We start from the raw sequence: 18120 nt of genomic DNA, 5'->3' as shown, positions 1-18120 counted from the left end.
TGGTTGGCTGCTTAGAAATTAAGTGTTAACGAGCAGTTGGACAGGTGTACCTAATAAAGTGGCCGGTGAGTGTATGTATCTATGTACAGTACAGTCCAAAGGTTTGGACACACCTTCTCATTCAATGCATTTCCTTCATTTTCATGACTATTTACATTGTAGATTCTCACTAAAGGCATCAAAACTATGAATGAACAGATGTGGAATTATGTACTCAAATGTGAAATAATTGAAAACATTTCTTATAGTCTAGTTTCTTCCAAGTAGCCACCCTTGCGCTGATTACTGATTTGCACACTGTTGGCGGCACTCCATCACTGTCTTTCTTGGTCAAATAGCCCTTACTAAGCCTAGAGGTGTGTTTGGGGTCATTATCCTGTTGAAAAATAAATGATGGTCCAACTAAACGCAAACCAGGATGGGGATGGTATGTTGCTGCAGGATGCTGTGGTACCCATGCTGGTTCAGTATGCCTTCAATTTGGAATAAATCCCTAACAAGTGTCACCAGCAAAGCACCCCCACACCATCACACCACCTCCTCCTCCTCCATGCTTCACAGTGGGAACAAGGCATGTAGAATCCATCCATCAGCTTTCCTCCATCACGCAAACACACGGCGGCTGGAAACAAAAATCTCATCTGACCAAAAGCCCAGATTTCCACTGGTCTAATGTCCATTCCTTGTGTTTCTTGGCCCAAAAAAAGTTTCTTCTGCTTGTTGCCTCTCCTTAGCAGTGGTTTCCTAGCTAGCTATTTGATCATTATGGCCTGATTCGCTGTCTCCCCTTAGCAGTTGTTCTAGAGATGTGTCTGCTGCTAGAACTCTGTGTGCTTTTCATCTGCTCTCTAATCTAAGCTGCTATTAACTTGCAATTTTGGAATATCAGATTTTGAAATAAATAACCAAATATTTGTATCAGTATCATCTTTAAAAATTGGTCGGGCTCTAGTATGCACGTCGCTACCTACCTACCTACCTACCTACCTACCTACCTACCTACCTGGGTTGCCAGTTAACCAGCATGAAGGTAAACAAGATCAATAAACTGTGGTACAATGTGCCTGCAGCTTATTACACGCATAACTCACCCAACAAATGTACAATTGTGTCCTGTAATTAAGACCAACCGCATCCACACTACAGTCCCATGAAACTTTCAGGCCCACTGATTTACACTGTGTCTATACAGCATGTGTTGCTAAAGCAGCACATTAGCAAAGCAGCAGCTTCAGTGCTCCATGCGTGTAGACAAGATGCCTTCCGGCACGGTATTGAATGAGGCGGTGTGCACTGTTATCTTGAAATCTAATTAAAATTAGAAGATTATAAGATTACTTTATATATTAATCTAGACATTAGTCGAGACACATTTCTATAACAATACATTTCATGTACTATGGTGGGTAGAGAGTAAAGGCTGTAAGAGCATGCAAGAGTGTATTTAAATCAAAAACAATGGCCGCTTTAATCAATACACCTTAAACAAGATTGGCGGCTGAGTATAAAGTCCAGTCGAATGCTGTTGAGTGGTTGAAATGAAAACCTGCAGACTGTTGAGTCACAGATCACTAAGACCCTTTGTTCAAATCCCAGCTGACAGCAGCAGTGCCTGGGGAGGACCACTGAGTCTGTAAACAGAACGCTGTTGTTCCCTCCACCGCCATACCGCTGCAGTGGCGCTGTGGAGTCACCGTCCACCGCCAGATCCTCTGTGTTGACAGTGTGGGAGAACAGAGGGGGGATGGGGTAGGGGAAGGGAATCTCTGTCTCTGCATTTCTTCTCTCTCTACCTCCCTCTCCCCCCCCCCCCTTGTGACTGCTGCCAGTGGCAAACTGGACTGTACAGTAAATCTTAAATCAAGTCACAGCTTAACCAGAGAGGAAGAGAGACAGACCCACGAGGATTATTGATTAACACCAAAAGAAACGACAGGGCAATTTCAGTGTTTGCCCTGGGTTTGTGAAAGACTTCGGTTCACAAATCTTGTGGGTGTTTAGGCGTCCTCCGTCAACAAAAAGTTACGTTTTTCCATTAAAAAAAGATCCAATTTCACATAAATTTGGTCCATTATTATCACCATTTGTGACTAAAACGTTGGAAAAGCTAGAGCAGATAAGAAATGCATAACACTCAAAAAGCCTAAAGACAAACAATAGGGGAAAAAACTACAATCTTTAGATCTGAGAAGTCATTTAGTTACATTCATTCAGCTTAGGTGTTGACAGTTACCGGTTCGGCTGCTGCACCTAAGCCTTATAATGGTAGGGAAAGCTCTGCAATTTAGTACTTGAAGCAAATAACCTGTTCCCTAAATGTGACGTGGTATTGAGAAAGCAACGCTGAAATCATACTGATGAGAGCGGGGGAGGTTCTGTTCCTCACGATATGAAATCAATATCACTAAGTAAATCATATTTGTCTCGGGCTATCAACTAGTATACATAATTCATTAACCCAAACACTGGCTAATGAAACATTCAATCAAAGGCTTTAGCACACTCAAAGAAGTGGGGAAAAAATATAAACACCTTATCAATAATGCGCTACTTGCTGTCCCACCACATTTAGCTTGACATCGATCAAGCATTGTTCTTAGCGACAGGCGTGATAGCATACACAGCTGATGTATTTGCAGACATTAGGGTGGTGGATGAGGGTCGACTGGTTTTACTGTCATGTGAATGCATCACATAAAGTACGCCAACTGTAGACTTATAGGACAACACAGTCACTGCTCATGCAATTACATTTGTCTGCTGAGCCTTTTTTTAATACAGACACTGTGTGCACACATTGTGCAATGATCATGCATGTAGTGACACTGTAAAACACACCCATTTATTTATTTTCTAGAAAAATGGATTACAGGCCTGGGCTTTAAAAGTGTATGCTCCGTACGAGGGAGCTTTTATATAAAAAGCTCTTTTATATAAAAGAGACTACAGATACAGTATTGGAGGACCACTAAGGCCTATATAAAAAATACTTCAGATACAGTATTAGGTGACCACTAAGGTCTATATAAAGAGACTTCAGATACAGTATTAGGTGACCACTAAGGTCTATATAAAGAGACTTCAGATACAGTATTAGGAGACCCCTAAGGTCTATATAAAGAGACTTCAGATACAGTATAAGGGACCACTAAGGTCTATATAAAGAGACTTCAGCTACAGTATTAGGTGACCCCTAAGGTCTATATAAAAGAGACTTCAGATACAGTATTGGAGGACCACTAATGGCTATATAAAAGAGACTACAGATACAGTATTAGGAGACCCCTAAGGTCTATATAAAAGGATCCAAAGAGCACCATGTCATGGGACCTTTAATCTATAAAACAAACAATTCACACAAATTCATCCAATCTCCGTGAATTCAGTGCGACGTTGCCAAATTCACGTACAGTGTGTTCAATGCCTTTAGCAGTAACTTCTTTCCTTCACGTTTTGCAGACAGGATGACGATCTTCAATCAACTGTCCAATGACCATGATAATAATAATGATATTTTAAAATGAAAACTGTAATGGTTATCGTTAACATTTCTATCGTGTTTGGTTGTTACACGGGTTATCGGTACATTGCTATGATATTATACATACATGATTATATAATTACAATTTGGCAAGGGACTATGGTACTAACCGTCCATTACCAGAGTAGCTTGGTTAGCCACAACCCTCGGCTACGAGAGTAGCGTCAATCAGAGCGAGAATGGCAGGGTGCCTTGAGTGAGTAATGTCAGTGCCCATGTGTTTGTGCAAGAGAGCGAGCAGTAACGGAGAGTAATGAATGAGTTTGTGCCGCTGTGAGAAAACACGAGAGGAAAACAAGATAGCAAAGATGATGTAAAGTGAGTCAAAAGGTGACAATAAAACAACAAGCTTGAGCTTCTCAAGACACAGTGGCTTTATCTGTACTGCCGGTAAAGTGAAAGGTCTTTTCCCCCGAAAAGAACTGTCTTGACTGTTTTGTTGCAGCCATAGCCTGTATCAAAAGATTGCAGAATAGTGTTTCTATTTCAGCTCAGTGAGGGTCGTTCCTTTTATTTACGGAAGCGCTGCTTTCTCTCCACTCCGTTGATCTATTCCACAGACGGTTCAGAAAGTTGGCCGACAATGACGAGGGCAGACACTTTGCAACACAGTGGTCTAGCAGCTTAGCAGACAGAGAGCCGAGAGGGCGACTGGGCAGTCTGCAAACTCGTTGCTCTCTCAACCAATATAAGCAGCTCTTGTTTTATGCTCCAAAACGTGCATGCAGGCTGAAATTTAACCAGGTGGTTTTGTCAGGATTAAGCTATAAGCAGAAAGAAACTGATAGCTGCGAGGCTAATGTGCAATGGTAAACAGTGCAGCGTTAATTTGTCCATTTTAAACAAGGTCCTACTCCCATTTTCAGTCCATTAACACAGTAAACGGCTGTGGCTTAGTGGTAGAGCGGTTGCCTGCCAATCGGAAGGTTGGTGGTTCGATCCCTGCCCCTGCAGCCATTGTCGAAGTGTCCTTGGGCAAGACACTTGCCCCCGGTGCTGCGCATTGGAGTGTGAATGTGTGTGAATGTTTATCTGATGAGCAGGTGGCACCTTGTACGGCAGCCCCGGCCACAGTGTAATGTGTGTGAATGGTGAATGTTTCCTGTAGATGTAAAAGCGCTTTGAGCAGTTGTTAAGACTGGAAAAGCGCTACATAAATACAGCACATTTACATTTACATTTAAACACATTAATGAAATAAACACGTCTGGTTGACAAGTTTTTAGCTGTGACTGTCGGAAGTTTCTGCATTTTGGCTGCTGTCTGTAGATTTCTGCAATGTTGTGTATTGTTTAGGGTCCTTGCCACCACGAGACAAATCGGCATTGCAAATTGAACACGTACTTTAGCTCGACTCGCCTTATTTTGACTGAAAGTACCGCAAAACAACACTTTTTCTGCTCATGAGTTCCATTTTCACTTTCTCGCAGCCTACTGCATTGAACGGTCCACCTACGTAAACACCTTCCCGTAATAAATGGCAGTGTCATTACGTTGACCAGCGTAGCGCGCGTAGTGCAAGCATAGGGTTTGGTGGAAACCGAATCCAGATTATATTAAACGTTACCGGTAGAACCAATTCTTAATAACCTGACACAAAACAAATCCCCATAGCCTATTTAATGGACTGTCCATCCTCTTCTTCAAAGCTGAAGTGACAAGCAACTTACATTTTTTTGTCGATAATAAAGGAATATAGGAGAGAAGACATTCAATGGGGATAACGACAATGATTATTGCTTTCCTTATATTTCATATCACACAACATCTCTTATCTTGTAACTTTTGCCAGCAAAAAGTGAAGAAAAAAAACGTGTCAGTAATGATGTCATCACGTCCTTGCCAGTATAGGGGTGCTGCCGACTGCAACAGTCTTGCTTGTTGTTCCCAAAATTCACTTAAGACAAAAAAACATGGGAAAATGTGGTTCCTCGATTTAATCAATGGAAAAGACAATTGATAGCTGCAGCCCTACGCCTCTTTTTTCTAAATTTGTGTTATTATGTGGAAGGCTATTCTATTTTACCCGAATGTACCTATGTTAACAACTGAAGCGGTTGCCTTTACTGGACAACACTGAATCATTGTGTTGCTCATGGTACATATGTGAAAGTACCTCTTTAAATGACAGGTGCATACCCTGAAACTTAAGACTGAAAAACGTCTGAGGAAACTCACAAACTGCCGCTGCACACTGACATGTCTCACTGCACCATATCTGTTCCTTTCGTACCACCCGGTCTCTGATAATAATCTACAGCGTGTAGGTTTCATTTCCTTTGAAGCCTCTGCTGCATCAATATGTTAGAATACCCAAGCTGTGATGGCTGCTGCTTCGATTCTAATCTGCAGGTGGAAAAGGGGCTCATTCCTATTTAAAGGATCTGTCTGAGACCTGACGGCGTGGGCCTGTTCTCAAAAAGCAACGGAGCAGGGAAATAAACGCAGCAGGGAATTGGATGAATTAAAACCAACCGATTGCTCTAAACACATGAAATAGCTCTCCTAGTTAGAGTCACACATGAGGTTATATATTTTTTTTCTCCATTTAAACTGTTACCACAACCAGCCATAACACTTCGTAAACATAAGCTAGAGACAGTTTACTCTCAGCCTGCAGAAATCCCCGGCTATGGCTATAATCATGATAAAAGAACTGCAAACGGGCAAGACATGGAACTGTATAATAAAAAATAGATACCTGTGGTGAAACTAACTTTATTACTCATTAAATAAGGTGGTGTGGTTGTAAATGTTTAAGGGGAACTTCCGAAGTCTGTTTACAGCTCTTAGGGAGTGCTATGTGAAAAAATGGTGTATAAAGCTAATTGGGTCTCCTGGGGAAGCTGTGTTAAGTCCAGTGTTTCCTCTTATACATTCAGCAGCGGCACATGGCCATAAAATAATTGTTGCCGCTGCCGCGCCTTCAGCTGTTTATGAATTGTCATGAAGTTGTAATTTCACGACTCTGCAGAGCGGTCTGCTCTACTGAAGTCAAGCGGACGGCCTTTTTCTCTCCAGAGTTTTACCAAGCCAAATTCAAGATTTATTAAGACCATTATAAATGACATTTAAGGGCGTTTTCCCACCTACCTCATCTGGTCTGGACTTTGAGACTTTTCAGTTTGGTCCGAACCAAAATTGCAGGTGAGAAAGGTGCCTCGGACCACAGTCTGGATCAAAAGAGTTGGTGTCGGTCCAGACCAAACTGAACAACGGTTTGGTAGGATATATATTGTATAGTAGATATTTAATTTTGGTCAGACAAAACGTTGTTGTTGCTGGTAGTAATACCATAACAAAAATCGGGATATGCTCATTTGCATTCATGTGGAAAAGGCTACCCGCCAAAACGCCAGACGAACGCCAGACGCACGCCCGTCTACTCACCAATCAAGGGGAGATACTACACACGTACGAGGTGATGACACGCCATAGGTATGTGAAACCAAAAAGAACGGGATCAAATGTATACAATGTATTTGAACAGACGTTGGTTCGAACCTTGGTCCAAACTTTTAGGAGGGAAAACGCCCTAAGATCTTTATCACAACAACAACAACAACAACAACAACAGCTAAGCCCTGAATTAAGTTTTTTTGTTTTTGTTTTTTACATTACACGGCATTTTGCCGACAATTTTATCTAGAGCGACTTACTATTGCTTTGATATTTGCATCTGGAGCAACTATGGGTTAAGTGTCGCTGGTTGATGTATTGCAGTGGGAACTGAACCCGGATCTCCCACACCAAAGGCGTGTGTAATATCCACTGCACCCTCACCAGCCATTTTTTCAAGCCATGTAGACCTTAAAGTGTCTCCAAACAGTTCTATTGTAGTCCAGCCTTAACCTCCATAATGAACATGTGTCACTTTGTAAGACACGCCTAGCTAGAGTGGCATGCCTTCATACTCAACAAAGATGCAAAAGAAAGATGCTTCACTCTGTAGCTAAAACTGAGAGCTAAACACACAGGGTAAAAAGAGGAGCTTCAGTAACATACAGTACAACAAATTATGTTTTTTTTTTTTTAATTAAATGGAGGTAAACCTACTTTGGTACAACCTCTAAATAAAATTATGAACCTGAAAATGTGCATAATCTGAGCACTTTAACTTTCACTTCCCCATAGATTAAGAACTAAATCCGTGTCATGTCTGTGGTACAATCAGAAAAAGAGTCGCGCCAATAACTCAAAGCAGATTTGCTGCAATATAAGTTGCATGTCGGTCTCATTTGTAGTCGTAATACAGCAAAGATTTATTTGGGAAAAAACCAAAGGATTTATATAAAATACTACTTGAACACTAATTTAAGACTTTGACAGGACGTCATCACCCACGAAGTCATGGCAATTAAACAGCGTGGCAAGTCTTTTTTATATATATATAAGTGAAATATAACAGCTACAGTGTATTGGAAAACAGTGTTATGTTACCTTGTGCAGTTAACAGTATTCTAGGGTAGTGATCCCCAACCACCGGTCCACGGTTTATTTTGAAAATAAAAATTCTCTCCCGTCGCGCGCGCGTCTCTTCCTATTGACACATGTAAGGTGATATTTACCACCCACAAACTCGCTAAGAAATAAGTAAACAACTTTGCAGAGCTTTATTGCTCAGGGGAAAAGGCTCCCCAAGGAGGAGACAGAAGAGGAGCCTACAACTTCAAAGAAAAATAACATTAACATAGAAGTGATCAGACATACATTTAAATGCCCTCTGCAAAAAGTATTAGATGCTGCCTCAGGTAGGGGCAGTAAATTACAACTTGACCTACTTTCACTTAACTACGTTGACGTAAAGTCTAGTTTCAATCAGATGTCTGATCTGTGTATCGACAGTACATAACAGTGATAACCTAATATACCATCATCACTGAGATTAAACTACATTGTCAGTTATATTTGTAGTGAATAACGCATTAAATAAACAGAAACATAACTCTTTCAGCACACATGAACAGATGTGCTATAGCCAGCAGATGTGGCTGAGTCATGTAGAGAAATAACACGATATTCTTGACAAAATACTCCAATGTCAATGAATGATTTTTGATAAATATCCTCCAGAAATGATATAATGACTTAGTGGGTAAAGGTAAACAATAGCTAGAACAGCCTGGACGGTTCAGAAAATATCACTTTAATGTGATGCAGTCTGTAAAACCAGGTAAAGACAACACTTATGTCATCCGAAATCTAAGACCATATCTAGCCTCATATCTCGATATCGATAAATCAATATATTGACCAGCCCTTATATTCACACACACACACACACACAAACAAACTCATACAGGAGTATATAAAAAATAAAAATAGCACCCTCGTGAATTAGCCTATTGTTGCTAACATATATTCATATATCCTACATAACATCTTCCTCAGACTTACTTATTGGTTCACGCACACAGTAGTATCCACAAAGTTGGTCAAATGAGCGGATAAAAGGAAAAGAGTGACAGCGCTCCACGTTAACGCTTTCTATCTCGCTTGAGACTGCTGTGTCCGAGCCGAGGCGCAGAGCCTGACCTTAGCGCATGCTGATAGTTACTAGGCCAGGTGGAGCGAGCTACTATACCGAAAGGGAGAGAGAGAGACTGTATCACAACAAATAGGTTGCACAAAGGGGGGAGGGGCTTCCACTTAAGGGGCAGCACAGCGTAAAGCCCGATGAAAGTGTCTTTCCGCAGTTGTCAATTTCCTCTCTCAAAACTCTTGTATGAGAAAGGACCAAGACGTGTCACTAAGATTATATCCTGGAATAGATAACATAACATGATGCTTCTGAGAAACACTGGCAAATAAAGCAAATTGTGGCTAAAAATAAACTGCATGCTGTTTTCACTTATGCAATTCAACTGTATTTATAGTATTAAATCATAACAAGAGTTATCTTGAGACACTTTACAGAGAGATTAGGTCTAGAACACGCATTTAGTGCAACAGTGGTGAGGAAAAACGTCCTTCCAGGCAGTATCCTCGGACAGACCCAGGGTTTTGGTGGGCGGGCATCTGCCGGTGCAAGCTAAGACACAGACTAACTAATACAGATATACAGGTAACGTTACCGTTGACAACTTTTTACAGCAGATCTCTCCCAGGGTTACTGGTCTCTTGGAGTGACAGATTGCATTGATGAGGCTAGCTGTCTGTTGGTAACAGATGGTAGTATGTAGGCCTTGCCATCTAGCCTCCCTTGATGGACAAGCTTAACCTGCTCTAGGCAGCTCGTGTCCATCTGAATGCAGCAGGTCAGTGAATCAATCTCACTGCCAGCTGCCGTGCTGGCTTGATTAGAAGACATCGCCAAAGTCAGACGAGAACCTCTTTAGTAGGGATAGACCTATTATTGGCCCTGGCTGATTATCGGGTCAGTTTAGGGCAATTTGCAGATTATCTGTATCAGTGTTTTATTTGCCTGGTAACCAATAAAGTTAATTAAAGTGTACCTACTGTTTGTTTCAACCTGGACTCTATTTTCCTATGGTTTATGTCTAAGTGACTGATGGGAACAACAATCTTGTTAGGTTAGGTGTAGTTAGGTGAAAGTAGGTCAACTTGTAATTTACTGCCTTTACCAGCAGGAGGCAGCATAGCCAAGTAATATTGTCTATTCACAGTGGCCATTTAAATGTACTGTATGTCTGATCGTTTCTATGTTAACTGTTAGCCCATGGTAGTAGCCCCACCCCCACCACAACGATATCATCGTCCATCACGATGTTTTTTGTAAACACCATCAATTGCCAATTTAGGGGACATCGTCCAACCCTAGTCCCAGATCAACGCCTTGTTTTCAGTTAAGTGGTTTTATTGCAGTAAGCTGTTAAGCCACACTGTTACCTGGCAAGCATCTATTTCCAGTAACAGACTGAGGAAACAGGGGTAGTGCGCCAGACAAACAGGATGAGCCAATTTATTGACAGCTGGGGGTATTAGGTGACCACGGGTGATGGAGGCTGGATGCCTAGGTTAGAATAGATATTAAGATATGGCCAACGCCATTATTGGTCTAAAGCATACAATGACCCGCAAGCACATTGCATCACTTTTATACAGAGGAAAACTAATATGGCTTACTTAAAACATTTTTCATGCTCTGTACAAGCTCTGTAAAGTGCAAAGTCAGTTAATTTACAAGAGCTCAGAGTTTGGGTATTAAAATATCAAAATTCAAACAATAATTCAAACAGGTAAGAAGTTTATTACACGCCTGTGTAGCTCCCAGATGTTTAATTCTGTATCTGTGCCAGAGATTTGGCCAGATGAAAACAGAAGAGTCGCAAACCCCATTCACACTCCATCACCCAAGCCTGATCTGTATTTAACTATCCCTTTCTCATTTTCTTCTCAGATTTTTCTGCTCTCTTGCAACAGGCGTGGAATTTTTAGCTTCCTTTTGTACTCACTGGAGAAGTGTCTTAAATATGTGTGGTGTATTTTGAGAATGTGGGCACACTCCGGAGGTGGTACAGGGTGACCAGATGAGAATGGGAGAGATTGAGGACAGAAGCGTTCGGCGGTGGGTAGGCCTGCACGACTCCAGGAAAGAATATGAATCACGATTTTTTAGCTTATAATTGATATTCTCTGCCACAATTATTTTCTCACAAAGTGTAATGTTTATTGCACACATGAACCATGACAAAACAAAACAAATTGACAATACTAAACAGAGTTGTTTTGGCAAGTATAGCATATTGTGCATCACCACAAGCCTGTAAACATTGAGGCTTCAATGAAGAGAAGGGAGAGCATTTAACCTATTTTATACAGTCTATGTTTAAAACTCACAGAAGAAAGTAGCAGTGTCTGTGACAATGTCGGCTCGTAAAATAAAATGAGAATCGAAGTCATTAAAATGATTTCCCCCAATACATTAAAACTGCACATTTTAGAGTGGCCTTTTATTGTGGCCAGCCCCAGACAGCAGTAATCATGCTGTCTAATCATCATTTTGATATGCCACACCTGTAAGGTGGATGGATTTTCTCCACAAAGGAGAAGTGCCCACTGCAACACAGATTTAGGCAGATTTGTGAACAACATTTGAGAGAAATAAGACTTTTGTGTACGTAGAAAAAAGTCTTCGATCTTAGTTCAGCTCATGAACAAGTGTTTATAATTGTGTTCAGTGCATGCAGAAAACTTATGTTGCATTAGCTAGCATGTTAGCATTTTTGCAAAACCAGATTGACAACTTCAGTCATAAATTTCCTCTTTTTGTTAATAGTTACCTGCTGGGAGGGCTGGGAAACCTAAATGCTAACTCTGGATTCTTACTCCGATCATTTGAGCAGAAAAACACTTCTTGCATACTGATGCAGTATTCTTCCAGCAAGATCTATCTGGTGATTTGCTCTCTATGGTTACTTGTCATAGAGAGATGCAGGAAAAACTGTACATTACGCACACAGACAGGGGCTCACGTGGTAGGAGCCGAAATATAAATTTTCTACAAATAGACAAAACACTCCTGACCTGAATAGCATAGCTGCAAAGATTAACCAATTGATTGATTGTGAGCTATTAAATGAATCGCCAATATTATGTCATAATGATTAGATTCAGCCCTACTTTAGAGTGTTGCTGGATTACATGGTCAGTATAGAGCTATTTTAAAACACCAGAGCAAGCTGAGCTACATTCCATGGTTAGAACAGAACACAAAACATTCACCCAATGTGAGATCAATATGCCCAGTTCTCGTTTTGTTTGCCTGAACATCCATCTGTTACAGATTAATATCACAACAGAAAATGATTTCCTACGCTATATGCAAAAAAAGCTCTTGGTTCTTGGTTTCTCGTGCTGACGATTTTGATAATGAGAACTATGCACCAGTGCTTATAAGCTTTTTTATGTAAATAACACACTGGATGACTGAGAATTACAGTGCTGAGTTACATCATTGTGAATGGAATTGAAGCAGAGCAGAGGGCTCTACGGTGAGGAAAACAGAGCCTCCCAATAAAGCTGACCTGACTTTATCACAGCGAATTTGCCAGAATGGGTTAGGGAGCAGTAACATAGCTCTCAGAGCAAAGCATCTTAGTTTAACCAGAGAACCAAATGACCAATGTCACTGTGTCAGCCACGGCTATCCATGCGTAAATAGACATGATAGATTCCAGCATTGTTGTTGTGGGTATGTGCCTTGTATCTCTGATGTATAAAAATCTGAAAAGATGCGGTAAACTTATTAAAGCGTCCAGGGAACACCCCCCTGGGTCTTTCCTGTAACACTAGGCACAGCACCTAGGTGTTTGCGTCACAGCGCCCTTGTCGATAAAAATAATGAATGAAAAAAACTATTCGGAGAGTACCATGTCCTTTATGGTTATGCAAGCTTTTCCCAACCGGTCGTCAGACACCGCCTCCCAAGAGCCTGGGTCTGACCGAGGTTTCTGCCTAAAAGGAAGTTTTTCCTCGCCACTGTCGCACTATTGCTTGCTCTGGAGGAAACTACTGGAACTGTTGGGTCCTTGTGGATTCTGGAGTGTGGTCTAGACCTGCTCTATCTGTAAAGTGTCTTGAGATAACTCTTGTTGTGATTTGATACTATAAATAAAATTGAATTGAATTGAATTTTCTGTCCACTCCTACACTTCTTTGACTATAGGTAGGTAGGGCGCACGCACACAGACCCACCCACCCACACCCACACCCACAGGCCGCAGTAGAGACAGTGAACCAGGTGAAGTGAAGCTAACGTTTAATTAGAAAGTAAAATACGAAAAGAAGAAAAACGTCCACCAGCTTTATCCGCAGTTGATGCTATTGGCACAACAGCACACTTGTTAATTAAGCTTAAAAGTGAACTGTTATAAACAAGCTGATACAAAAACCGTCTATATGTAGTTGATCATAGCTTGCCATGAATCTTAAAATTTGGCCAATTCAGCTAAAGGCTGAGGATGCAAGAGTGTGCTGTTCTTCTAATGGAAATCAAACTTTTTTGCAAACGATACCCAACCCTTTTTGTCAGCTGAGTTCAAACATTCAAATATATGTTTGAGCCGCGCTGCTTAAAGCACCTTTAACCAATGAGTGACGTATATTTTAGTTAAAAAAAACAATAAAATAATATGTAATATTATAATATAATTTAATAATTTATATTTAATAATATAATAATAAAATAGTAAGCTACAGGAAAACAACATGTTTCCTGTGGCAACATGTAACAACATGTTGAGAGACACCCATATGCGTTCTATTTGAATCCTACATTCCTCTAACTTGGAATACAAAACAGTTCTTGTTTAGGTTGCTAAACATTTGTAAATGAGCCACTTCCCAGTAACTCAAAGAAGCCACTGGACTGTTCTTATATAGTGCTTTTCTAGTCACAGCAACTAGTACAGGAACCATTCACACACATTCATACACTGTGGCTGACAAACATTCACACACATTCATACACTGTGGCTGACAAACATTCACACACATTTACACCCCAAAGGCAACATGGGTCTGCAGAGCCAGGGATCTACCACTGAGCCAAATGTAAGAGGTGAGAGACGGATTTAGTGAACATCACCAAAGCTATACGCTTCGTAAAAAGGGAGATGTTAATTCTCCTGAGAATAAACAACAAACTTTAGTAGCAGTCGGTCAATAATCAGGTATTTCAGAAAACTAACTCTGCATGTCCTATGATGTGAATAGGCAGATAGAAACATTTTCCCGTATGGATCACTCACCACAGTAGTACGTCTGTACGCCCCACCAGTACGTTCAGTCAGGGCCTAGTACCATGGGCTCAGAACCTGCAGCAACAAAAGGGTGGGAAACTCAGTTAGAGGCTTTTGAATTATATTAGATGACAACCAAAGTATTTTGGTAAGCGTATTGGAAATCATGGAAGTGTGGCATCCTACTGCAAGTCACAGGTCACATCATGAAATAAAAAAAAAAAACTCATATACTCAAATACTACCCAAACACTACCCAAGTATTGCAGAGCTTCTGTCCTAAGTGACTGTACAAGATGAATCACCATAAACCATTTCTCACAAATCTCCAAAAGGCAAATGGAAGGTTTATTTATAGACGTAAACAGATTTTGAACTTGAATTATTTATCATTGGCAGATCCTCACGTAAATGTAACACTGCATGTGTATACTTATAAAAAGAGGTTTATGATAACCTGAAAATGCAATGGCGGCACAAAATATGCATAGTATTCCATTTCTTGACCAATGTTGGTGGTAACGTTGTGTCAAATGTAGCAATATTCAATTCAATTTCATTTGTAATCATAACAGTAGTTATCTCTGGACACTTTACAGAGTAGGTCGAAACCACACTTTTAAAAAAATACAGCAAAGGGCAGGGAAGAAGAGGGCTGCTGTTGAGCAAACAGATGTAACAAACAATACTAGTTATAAGTGCATAAAAATATGCTTTGTAAATGAGGATGGAAATGCATGTTTGTCAGGCCTCAATTGCCTCTTTCCGACCAAGTAGTTACAAGATCAAAGTTATAGGAACAGTCCACTTCTAAACAGCTCTATTAACTACATACCCCAAAAAAAAAAATTTCCCATTTGCATTCACACTGGCCAAGTGGCTATAGGAACTGACCTTTTGTTTTAACACTGCCATCTAACCAACACTATGTGGAAAAGGGAAAAGACTTGAAGTAAGAGCTGAAAGAGTTACAAGAACTGCAGGCAGGGGAACTTAATGATTCCCAAAACGATCCAGTCGGAACACGAGAAAAATAGGTTTCTAAGAAAGTTTTGTTCTATGAACTGCAAAAATACTGGTCTGGTCCGAAAGTGGCAAATGACACACACAATGCTTCATGGTGAGACACAGTGAATAATTGCTTTTTTGTCAATAAACTATTTCAATTAATCTAGCAAACACTGCATTCCTCTACGGTGCACCTTTAAAGCTAATGCCATGCAAATGTCACTTTTCCACCTACATGTGGAAAAATGATCAAAATGTAAAATAATTCCCATGAAGCATCAGCCAGCAGTAAATGGGGACTGAAAGGTCTAACCATGTGACTGACTATCATTCAGAAGTCTGAACAATGGAGACTACACCACATTAGAGCATGTGTTCTCACTACATTTAAAGCAGATGGCCATCATAAAAGAAACACATGTAATGTAAAGCAATGCATTACAAAAAAAGATGGTTGCCCCGTTTTAATGGCGCTGGGATAAAGCACCAAGCCAAACCGAGGCAAGCCAAGCCAGCCAACGTGTACGGAAAAGGGTTTTAGGGTGTTACTGGATTGCATAGTACTAAGAAGTGCACTGGGAATCGTATTCAGCATTTTCCGGCTACTTCTCTTGGCTCACTACTTCCTTCACTATTTTCCCTGGACTTGACTCCTTCTATGCCTCTCTTTTTAGTCATCCTTTCCTTTGATTGTTCTTTCCCTCCCTCCCGCTAGTCCTGCTGCCTCTCTGTACGGTGACAGAGAACCACAAAGAAAGCAAAGGTAGTCGGGTGTGGCCAGAGAAACGCTGAAGTGTTGAGGGTCGCCGAGGGCTTGCTGGAGTACTTGGCCCTGGCATGAGAAGAATGAGGTTTGTAAGGAGCTACAATCTCTTAATGACACGTGAAATATGGAACACCTGTTCTTTTATCCCTGCCTTCATCAGTAACCATTTCAAAGGGTAATTTCTGTGTTTTTATCCCACCTTGACCCTACTTGCATTAGTGTCTAAGTGACAAAAATCGTTGACATTGAGTGAGAACGTGGCTCCCCTCTTCTTATTGACAGATGGACTGTTGAGAAGAATAGCTGCCTGGAAAAAAAAATCAAAAATCAAAAAACACTTCTCAGAAAATGATCTGAAACCTTTTAGAAAATTTGGCAGCCATATTTAGACGATACAGGAACATCTTTTACTCCAAGTACTTACAGTGGCTTGAGAAAGTTTACACACTCATGGTAAAGTTGATTAAAAAGAGGAATAAAAAACATCTTTTGGAAATTGATGCTTACGTAATGTCTTAATTCAAAAGAAATTAGGAAAATACAACCTTTTAAAGGACACCAATTTTATTTGTGAATGACTAATGTATATTAAATAAATAAATGTTTTTCCTTAAATTCCAGAGGGCATAAGTATACACACTCCAGTGTTAAATTCCCATAGAGGCAGGCAGTGTTTTATCTTTAAAAGGCCAGTTATTTCATGGATCCAGGACACTATACATCCTGATAAAGTTCCTTTGACCTTTGGAATTAAAATTATCCCCCACATCATTACATACCCTTCACCACACTTAGAGATGGGCATGATTTTATTTCAGTTAGCTTAATAGCTGGTTTGATTTGCATTGAGAGATGATCTTATGGAAAGTTCCCCATGCCTATCTGTCCTTAAAAAGTTGGATTTTCCTAAATTTTTCAATTAAGCCATTAAGATCAATTTCCAAAAGATGTTTTTTTATTCCTCTTTTTATTAAGTTTTAGCATGGGTGGGTAAACTTTCTCAAGCCACTGTAATGTATTCGTTTGTACTGACCTTGCACACTGACCTTTTTTGATTTATTTTTTGAGGGGGCTTACAAGGTATCCTCCACGTTTTACTCTTTGTTATGTTGCTATACTGTTACATATATAAAACTGAAAATCTAAAATGAAAATCAAACAATTGGGTGAGAACGCTGTAACCGGCAACGTGAACCAGGCTGCAATGTAATCATCTACGGCAAATGTGCGTCGCCAAAAGTGCTGTTTTTGCCACTGGCTCCGATTATTATTCTAAGTGTCTGACAACATTACAGAAAGACATGCAGAGATAGCCCTTTTTGATAAAGGATAAAATCATTTTTGTTGAAATTTGGCAAAATATCTATTGCCAGACTCCCCAGACTACATTTAAATTAACAGTACTTTTAGCGTATTTCGAGACAGCATATTTTCACATGTATCAGAGTGGGGATCATTGATCACCAAATTCAAACCAAGAGTTTTATTTTGTTTTTGTGGACTTTGAATGAAGTGTGTTTAGCGATGACAAAAAATTATTGTTCATTTAAATGGACTCTGGTGGGTTTGGCAATTTCAGGTCCGTTTCAGGGGGAGTAGCACACAACAACTACACACAACAAATTAATTTAATAAAAGGCTACTATAACTAACCCATCCACTACTCCGACTGCTGACGCTGCTGCTGGAAACATGTTTAAAGAGGAATGCTAATGCCAGTGTTTCCCCCAAAAAAGTTGTTTAGCCCAGTGGCAAGTGTTTGTTTTTTTACACAGGGGCTCAGCTCAGACTAGTCACACACTATATTAAGTCAGTGATGAAAGCTAACTGACTTTTCCTTCTTTTTTTTTTTTTAAACGATTACATCCACGTTTCCAACTAAGCCACCTCACTGTAACTGTAGTTGGAAAAACTTTCTTGAAAAAGCAGCTTAGCCCTGGTGGGCCACCAGGCTTGTAATACACTGGGGGAAACCCTGGACGCGCTCCAGAAGTAAAATGTGATTTTACTTTGTTATTACTATTTATTTATTAGGGGTCCAAGCCCGAGGATGCGTGCACCGCGGTAATCGCAAGCGATACGCGGTTCACACAGCAGGGCTG

General features: G+C 40.4%; 1 protein-coding gene and 2 long non-coding RNA genes across 4 annotated transcripts in view; 2 read left to right on the top strand and 1 right to left on the bottom strand.

The window, feature by feature from the left end:
- The window catches only part of LOC117950914, a 21587-nt gene extending 16506 nt beyond the window's left edge, over positions 1 to 5081 (top strand). Inside the window, exon 3 of the long non-coding RNA XR_004657999.1 lies at positions 4891 to 5081. This is a non-coding gene — a long non-coding RNA (uncharacterized LOC117950914). The remainder of the gene's footprint in view (positions 1 to 4890) is intronic.
- tbl1xr1a (tbl1x receptor 1a) overlaps positions 1 to 18120 on the bottom strand; it is a 49045-nt gene that overhangs the window by 14416 nt on the left and 16509 nt on the right. The window contains exon 2 of one of the 2 annotated variants that reach the window (XM_034882329.1): positions 14254 to 14319. The exons of the other annotated variant lie outside the window; for it this stretch is intronic. The gene's annotated coding sequence lies outside the window, so the exon portion shown is untranslated. The remainder of the gene's footprint in view (positions 1 to 14253; positions 14320 to 18120) is intronic. 2 annotated transcript variants of the gene reach the window in all.
- Positions 9978 to 18120, top strand: part of LOC117950918 — a 10372-nt gene continuing 2229 nt past the window's right edge. Inside the window, exons 1-3 of the long non-coding RNA XR_004658004.1 lie at positions 9978 to 10069; positions 11351 to 11357; positions 18068 to 18072. This is a non-coding gene — a long non-coding RNA (uncharacterized LOC117950918). The remainder of the gene's footprint in view (positions 10070 to 11350; positions 11358 to 18067; positions 18073 to 18120) is intronic.

The sequence above is a fragment of the Etheostoma cragini genome, chromosome 9, assembly GCF_013103735.1.
Source record: "Etheostoma cragini isolate CJK2018 chromosome 9, CSU_Ecrag_1.0, whole genome shotgun sequence".
Classification (NCBI taxonomy): domain Eukaryota; kingdom Metazoa; phylum Chordata; class Actinopteri; order Perciformes; family Percidae; genus Etheostoma; species Etheostoma cragini.
The sequence above is the reverse complement of the archived record's forward strand: the minus strand, read 5'-3'. Positions and strand labels throughout refer to the sequence as shown.